The following is a 7,612-nucleotide window of genomic DNA, read 5'->3' as shown; positions in this document are numbered from 1 at the left end:
TCCTTCCTTCCCTCCTTCCTTCCCTCCTTTCCTCTATCTGCTATGATTTCTGCATATCTCTTGGAGGTGACCCAAGGCCACACAGAATCATTACACATTTTTATGCTTCTTCCTACCAAGTTCAGGTGCCGTGGAGGAACAGCTGGGAAGAAGGAGCCGTGGCACTGAAGTAGGCAGAGTATTGCTCCAGTATGCGGCAAGTCTGGAACGAGCAGTTACCAAGAAAGGGTAAGGAAGCCCAGAGAGAATAAAAATTCCACAAGCCGAAGAATTTTGCTCAAAATTTCTGGAAAGGAAGCAGAAAAGTACAAGAGTAAATGTGTACAGACTAGAGAAACATGTACCGACTGAGAAAATCCCATCCATGCGTAACACAACAGAAATATTGCTAAAAACCGCAGGCTCTCCCCGAGACGCTGCAGAGCTCATTTGCATTTCCAGCCATGACGTATCTGACACGTATGCGTTCATTCTTTTCATTGGCAGTCCTGAAAACTCTGATCTTTGGTAGGCCTTCTCTCCATTTTATGTCTTTTCCAGACAGGCGTGTGGCACATGAGCACAGATGCTCAGACAACTCCGCTGGTGTGCACAACACAGTTTTCTGATACTGTATTTGTACTGATGTTCCCACACCTATTGTCATGCATTCCCTTGAAAAACAAAGTGATTTCCCTTTACCACCTTACACAGCTTGCTTGAATCACAGAGTCATGTAGCAAGCAAGTGTCCTTACCCTTTTTTAAGGACTCACAACCCATGGCATTTGCCGGGGAGCACTTTGGTTGCAGCAATGTACCAGTTTAGAACTTGACTCATCAAAAATCAAGGTGGAGAATGCAGGAGAGCACTTAGGCACCAAGTGTAAAGTTTTCAACTTGAAATCCCCGGGACTATTCTTGTACTGAAATTTCCACAAGCAGTAAGTGCTTTGTTAGATCAGTTTCTATCTTAAGGAGGTGTCCCCGAGGCAGGGCCTTTCAGAGCGCAGGAGGAGAATCAGCAGGTCATCTGCCTGAGCTCATGGCTAAAAAAAGGGAGCAAAGGTATGCCAATGTGCACAAGCATGTCTTCTGTTCGACTTCAACAACTTTTTCCAAATCATTTTCTCTCCTACCTTGTCATATGAAAAGCAGGTAATAGCAGGATAAACATTCCGGTGACTACTGCATTTCTCACCAATGTTTGTTTTACAGGTGTGGGGGTTTTTAACACAAATTATAACATGGTGAACCCTGGATCTTCACAGCAGCACAAAAACAACAGTTTCTGAAACTGTTTCAAACCTAGCTATTTTTTGTATTTTCTGTACTACCCAAGAATATGTTTTAGTCCGGAATATAAGACAGTAGGTGAGTAAAAAGAAGATAACTACACATTCTAAGCTCATTCATACCCCAGTAAACCACGATGATCATCATTAAAAGCACAGAAATTACCCTAGGTATACATAATTTATATCAATTTCTGATATGATTCTTCGGGGTTTTGTTTTTTTCTTTTTGAATCAGGGTGCCACTGAAAGACACCTTGAAATTACTGCTCTTCAGGAAAGCAAAATAAGAACCACGTTTACAGCTGAAGTTAAGTTACTGATTTCAGTTCCATAAGCAGAAGTCCATGAATAGCAGGGCTCAGCATTTTCCAAAGTGTACTCAAGTCATGTTCCCAGCAATCAAGGGAGACCTAATCACATTTTTTCCTATCAGAAATAATGATCTTGCCAAATTTTGTTAAATAGTTTGCCCAGCTTTGCTGTTCCTGTGGATACCGTGTGGTTTTGGTGATCGCTGGGTGCTGAGATACGTTCACGTCTCACTGCCACATTCCCTCAGTCCCTGTGCTTGCGTCTGCTAACTGCTGAATGAGAGATTTCCAAGTGCACGCAAATAAGGGAGAAAGACCTGCTCACACCTCATCTCTGAGACTCTCCCTGGGTTCCTGGCCATTTCCCAGCCGCTCTTGGTTCACACAGCTCTGCCTGGACTGCCTCCCCTCCCTGTCCTCAGCTTAGGTCGCAAGCCCTCGCATTCTCCTCTGCGTCTTCCCACGTGGCACGAGACCACTGGAAGGAAGGCTGCCCGGCCACTTGCTCTGCCTCACCTCAGCAGACCACTTTCAGTGGCTTTATTCAGGTCACGTATTTTCCTACTCCTGCTTCTAAAGCTTTCTCTGGTGGTCTAGTACAAATCTAGTTATTGCCTTGTGAAATGTTTTGTAGTCCTTTGCATGAAAATTACTGCAGAATAATGCTTTTATTCTATCAGTTAGGGAGGGTGGAAGATGTCAAAAATTCAGAGCAGCATTTTCTATTTTAGTTGCCCATAGTTGGTTACCTAGATTAAGTTAAATCAACAAGACAAACAAACCTAAAACCGCACCACAAATGAGATTTTCAGAGGTGCTGAGAACATCATGATTGCTTTCATTATTCCCCAAAGAGGGCACTTGGATGGAAAGTGCCATATAAAGCACCAAGAAAACTATAGTAAGTGTGACTGAAGATGATGGCATCTGTTCGTGTATCCTTATTTCCAGGTGAATAAGATATCCCAGTTGGGAAGAAGGCCAGATCAGAGTCCTGGTTCTTTTTGCTAGACTGTGTGTTGCCTGTGAGCGCCGTCAAACTGCAATACTCACACACGTACCAGGAAAGTATGTTTGGGACATGGACGAGTAACCTCCTATGAAATTTAAGCCAATCATTTAGACCATATTAACATGGAGTTGCAAAGCACTTGAAATAGTGTCTGATCAAGTGCTGACAGGCACCCACGCAGCTACTGTGGGTGGAGGCACTGAGAACAGCAGTTGTCCCATCCAATTACTGGTAGAAGATTGAGGTTAAGTATCCTTCATGTCATGTTAAGAAACAGGATAACTCAGATAAAGAGATTAAATAATGCATTTCACCTGCAGAGGCAGCACTGGGTGCAGGACCTGCCTCTTGTTTTCCAGTCCACCCTTCTCCTGGCTGGATCCTGCTGGGCCATCTTGGTTCTGCAAGATGAGTTTTAGCTCCTTCATTCCAGATATTCCTCAGACACCCACACGGCAGCCTTGCTCTGAATTTGGACAGCTCTGCCAAACTTGATGATGTTCTGACTGGTGTCATTTCACAATTAACTAACTGGGGTCGGGGCCACTGCTACCCACAATTACAATTTCCCATCCTGGTGCCCTGGCTTTAAGCACAGGTGCTGTGGGACAAAAGACCTCTAAGAGACGGCTGTTTCAGCAAGACACATGTGAAGAGAAAAAACTTCATCAAGACATACCCTTGTTTAGACTTCCACCTGGAGCGATCATTTAGCGTATTTTAAGAGGTGCCTTTCCCATTAGTTCTTCTAAAGCATAGCCTTATCGATGCTATTTCAGAACATCACATCTCTATGCAAGGGATTTATTTGACTGCCAAGCCACAATGCACCAGCAACCACTTTTGTGCTCATAAAGCTTCACCTGCTCAAGTACACTCCATGAGTTAGTTGCCCAAGAGAGGGTATAAAACTGGTCTGTGTTCTTGAGATCTTAAGCTTCCTCATTTCCTTCTTTATACAGCTAAATATTGTAAGCCTAAATAGTTTGGTTAGTGAACTTTAAATACCAGCTATACTTTTATTTAACACATTGATTGTGTTTTCAAATGAGTTGTGGTGTTTGCTATCCCACTCCAAAATACTTTTCCCTTTGACATTACCTAGGATCATACTTTCTATATTTTTGCCTTTCTCCAAATACAATCTTTATATTCATTTCTTAACTTCTGTGTTTATGTATTTTATTGAATTTCTGAAGATTGGATTCATTTTCAGCATTTGATTTGTTGCAGTGACTTCAGGCTGGCTGCCCAACTTAAACATGGCTGCTACCCTTGGATGATGGCCTGAGTATTAATTATTTCCCTGCTGAAACTGCATTACCACAGAACAAATTTTTTTATAATGACATTAAGTAAAGACCATAGAAACCTGCCCAGCATTAGAAATTTTTTCTTGGCATCTGTTTTATGCTTTTTCCTCACATCATCTAAATCAAGAATGAGACATCGTTTAATATTTTACCAGCTCATGAATAAACGAGTCTTCTATTTTCCTTGATGTAAATATAACAACATCAGTATTGAAGTAATTTTCAAGTCACAGACATTATCCTGCAATCTTTATAAATTCAATCCCCCAAATAAGACAATATGTTTAAGCACAAAAGGGTTGAATTATGTAGGGCTAAGGTTCACAGTGCCACCATTCCTGTTTTACAGGGTGTAATAATTCTTATTTCTTTTTCCCCAGGCAAGCCGTGATATGTAAAAAAGGTTTAATAAAATACACATTAATTATCTTTACAAATAAGGCAATTTTAGTCACAAAACCATTTATAAAGTAGTCAAGACTGAAATGAAGCATCTTGAGGTGGAAGGGCGGAGCAAGAGGAAAATATGTCTAATTAAGAATGAACACCCTGTAAGTTCACTGTTAGCCTAGCTGAAGGGCCAGCAACATGTATTTTGATTGCTTACATCAGAACTGTGCACTTATGCTAATATATGTTAATGTCATTGCCCTTGAGAAAACTGCTTTCCTCTGTTAATTTAGGAAGATCAATTATGAAGTCATGTGGTTTGGCCTTGCTGTTGGTGATGTCATTGTGTCGCTGAGCAACAGAAAAAGGATCAATTCCTTTATTCTTCTGCCATTCCAAAGCCTGCTCCCTCAGAGCAGCCCCATCGCCTTTAAGATACGTACATGTGGAAAATAAAGCACAATTTTTTCAGCAGAATATTTTTAAGGCGATAACTGCAGAAGTGTTGATCTGCCACTAAGAATGTAAGCAGTTAGAGCTGGAGACAGTCATCTATAACCTGTCCTCTGCTACATTAATCCTATTCCATTTTAGCTAAGGGCAGCCTTGATGTTCATTATCCTGCAGGAAGATAGGGCTTACTTGCCAAATATATGCTTTTGCAGTAGTTATTATGCTTCTAGATATTTCTTCATTATTTCCTGTTGCACGGTCCCACTGTATTTTTTTAAAGAATCATTTATTTTTTAATGATTCTGTGATTCTGTGATTATTTTTTTTTTAACTCTGTCATTGGTTTGAAACCTCTCACTACAATTTAATGATGAAGAATAAAAGCAGCAATAGAGTAATACAGTTATGGCAAATGTCTTTGACTGCTTCAAATCAATTTTTTTTCCTCAATTACAGACCAGTAAAGTCAGTGGGTTTTATAAATTAGAACTCAAAATGGATATCATAGTAGATAATGGAGTTTTTGCATTCTTGTTTTAAATAGCGATTTTATTACCCGCTCCTGCACAACCTATAGACTATCTTTTTCCTTTATCTTTGCCCAGGAGGGCTTGGCTGGCAGTCTTAAATTTTAATTCTGCCTGGAGCAGAGAAACTGTTTTGCACATGTTTTTGTGCAGCACACACAGCTCGGTTGCCAGTTGTGAGACTTTCCAACTACTCCGGAGTACAACCTGGTATAAAACCCACAGCCCCGGCCGCATCTGGAGCTTCACTGTGCTTGGTGCTGTAGAAACAGAAAGGGAAGACTGAGAACTCACAACCAAAGAAGCTAGAGCAGACAAGTGCCAAAGGGACCAAAGTGCAAAGTATGCAGTAACAACTAAGGGGTAAGGGAGAAAGGCGGTACTCAACAGTTCTGCCAGCCCAGTCTCCTTTCACCAGGCTGCATTGCCTACCTAAAAATGTCACGCGGAAGAGTCTCATTAGTACTTTTCTGATGTCAAAAGGAAAAATGGTCACGAAACTATACCACTCAAAGCCTGACCCATCCCTCAAGGGGCTGTGTTTGTTTCAAAATCACTCATAAGAGCTAGGAGTGCATAGCTCCTTCATGTACATAGTCCTGGGAAATAATAGATATTATTGTTTGGCCTAATAATGACATCGAGCTACTTGAAGTACCTGGAGTTATAAATGGTCCCGTATCATGCAGCGAATTCTACTATCTTCTTTAATTTGACAGGAGTAAGAACCTGGCTGTAACTGGGCAGAGAATACTGATGCTCATACCAGCAGAAAACCATCTTCCCCAACTGATGTTTTCGGTGATGCCTTATCAAAATGTTTCTACCTGGCTCCTGTTGTTGTGTATTGTATGAGTTTGGCTTCCTGGGCCCACTTTAAAGTAACTGTTACTGTTTATCTCTTTCTAATTCTTTCTATAGGAGTTGTTTTTCTCTAAATTTTGTAGCACTTCTATGACTAAAGTAGCAGGGAAATATACAAGTGTATGAACAACAGACTGTCTTCATCTTTTCATCCAAATTGCATCAAGAGGCTAGTCTGTGGAAACAGCTAATGATCCAATCAGCATAAGAACATATTACAAATTAGAATTCTAATAGACAATCTCTAGGTGCAGATTTATCATCTAATTATACAGTTGGAGAAATGGAATTTTTTATATGATTGCTTTTTCTGTTGCTGTAGCCTCTTGCAATGATCTCTTTAGCATTTTAATTCCTAGCTGCATTCAACAGACAGGGCTTTGAATGAACGTGACTTGACAGGGTGGCCTTCAGTGAGGAAGGCAGGAAGGTGTCAGTGAGGAAAAAAGTAAGCTACAAATAGGTACAAAGGGACTACAAGCCATGGGATCTCTCTGCATTCTTCGTTAACATGATGTTGGCAAGCTGTTTTCATGTAGTTCATCATCTAATGCAATCTGTATGTGATACAGTCCCCCAGCAGTTCAGCTGACAAGCAAACTGAAATGACAGTAAACAATGAATCAACTACCCCCTTTCAAGGGCTTCCTTGAATGTGTGGCTTCTGTATGGTTTGAGTTCCTGCTCTACAAATGAAGTACCAGTCTGCTTTCATTACCAATAAAATCAGGATTACAAATAGCTGATATAGCACAGCTATACTTAGTCATATACTTGTTTGTGCCATGTTATGAAAAAGAAATACTGTTAGCTGTGAAACAAGGACCAAAACCACAAGTACTTGTCCCACCATTGTGGTGGGTTGATGTTGGCTGGATGCCAGATGCCCACCAAGCCAACACCTCACTCCCCTCCTCAGCAGGACAGAGAGGGGAGAAAATAAGATAGGAAAAACCTTATGGGTCAAGATAAAGGCAGAAAGCAAAAGCAAAGGCCATGGGCGGAAGCAAAGGAAACCGAAAGATGTGCTCTCTACTTCCCATCAGTGGTGATGCTCAGGCACTTCCCGGGAAGCTGGGCTTCAGTACCTGCAGCGTTTGCTCTGGAAGACAAACATCGTAATAACAAATGCCCCCTCCCCCCCACCCCTTTCTCTTCGTTTTTATTGCTGAGCAGACGTCACATTGTATGGAATATGCCTTCGGTCATTTCCAGTCAGCTGTCCTGGCTATGTCCCCCCACCAAGATCTTGCCCACCCCCAGCCTATCGCTGCGGGGGTAACGTTGGAGACAGCCCAGATGCTGTGCCCCACGGCCCAGCAGCGGCCAAAACATGGGTGTGTTATCAACACCCTCCCAGCTACCCGTACACAGCACAGCGCTGTGAGGGCTGCTGTGGGGAAAATTAACTCCCCCTCAGCCAGACCTAACGCAAACACGTATTACGAGTTGCATCTGATGGAAAG

The sequence above is a fragment of the Phaethon lepturus genome, unplaced genomic scaffold (assembly GCF_000687285.1).
Source record: "Phaethon lepturus isolate BGI_N335 unplaced genomic scaffold, ASM68728v1 scaffold45005, whole genome shotgun sequence".
In the NCBI taxonomy this organism is placed as follows: domain Eukaryota; kingdom Metazoa; phylum Chordata; class Aves; order Phaethontiformes; family Phaethontidae; genus Phaethon; species Phaethon lepturus.
The sequence above is the reverse complement of the archived record's forward strand: the minus strand, read 5'-3'. Positions refer to the sequence as shown.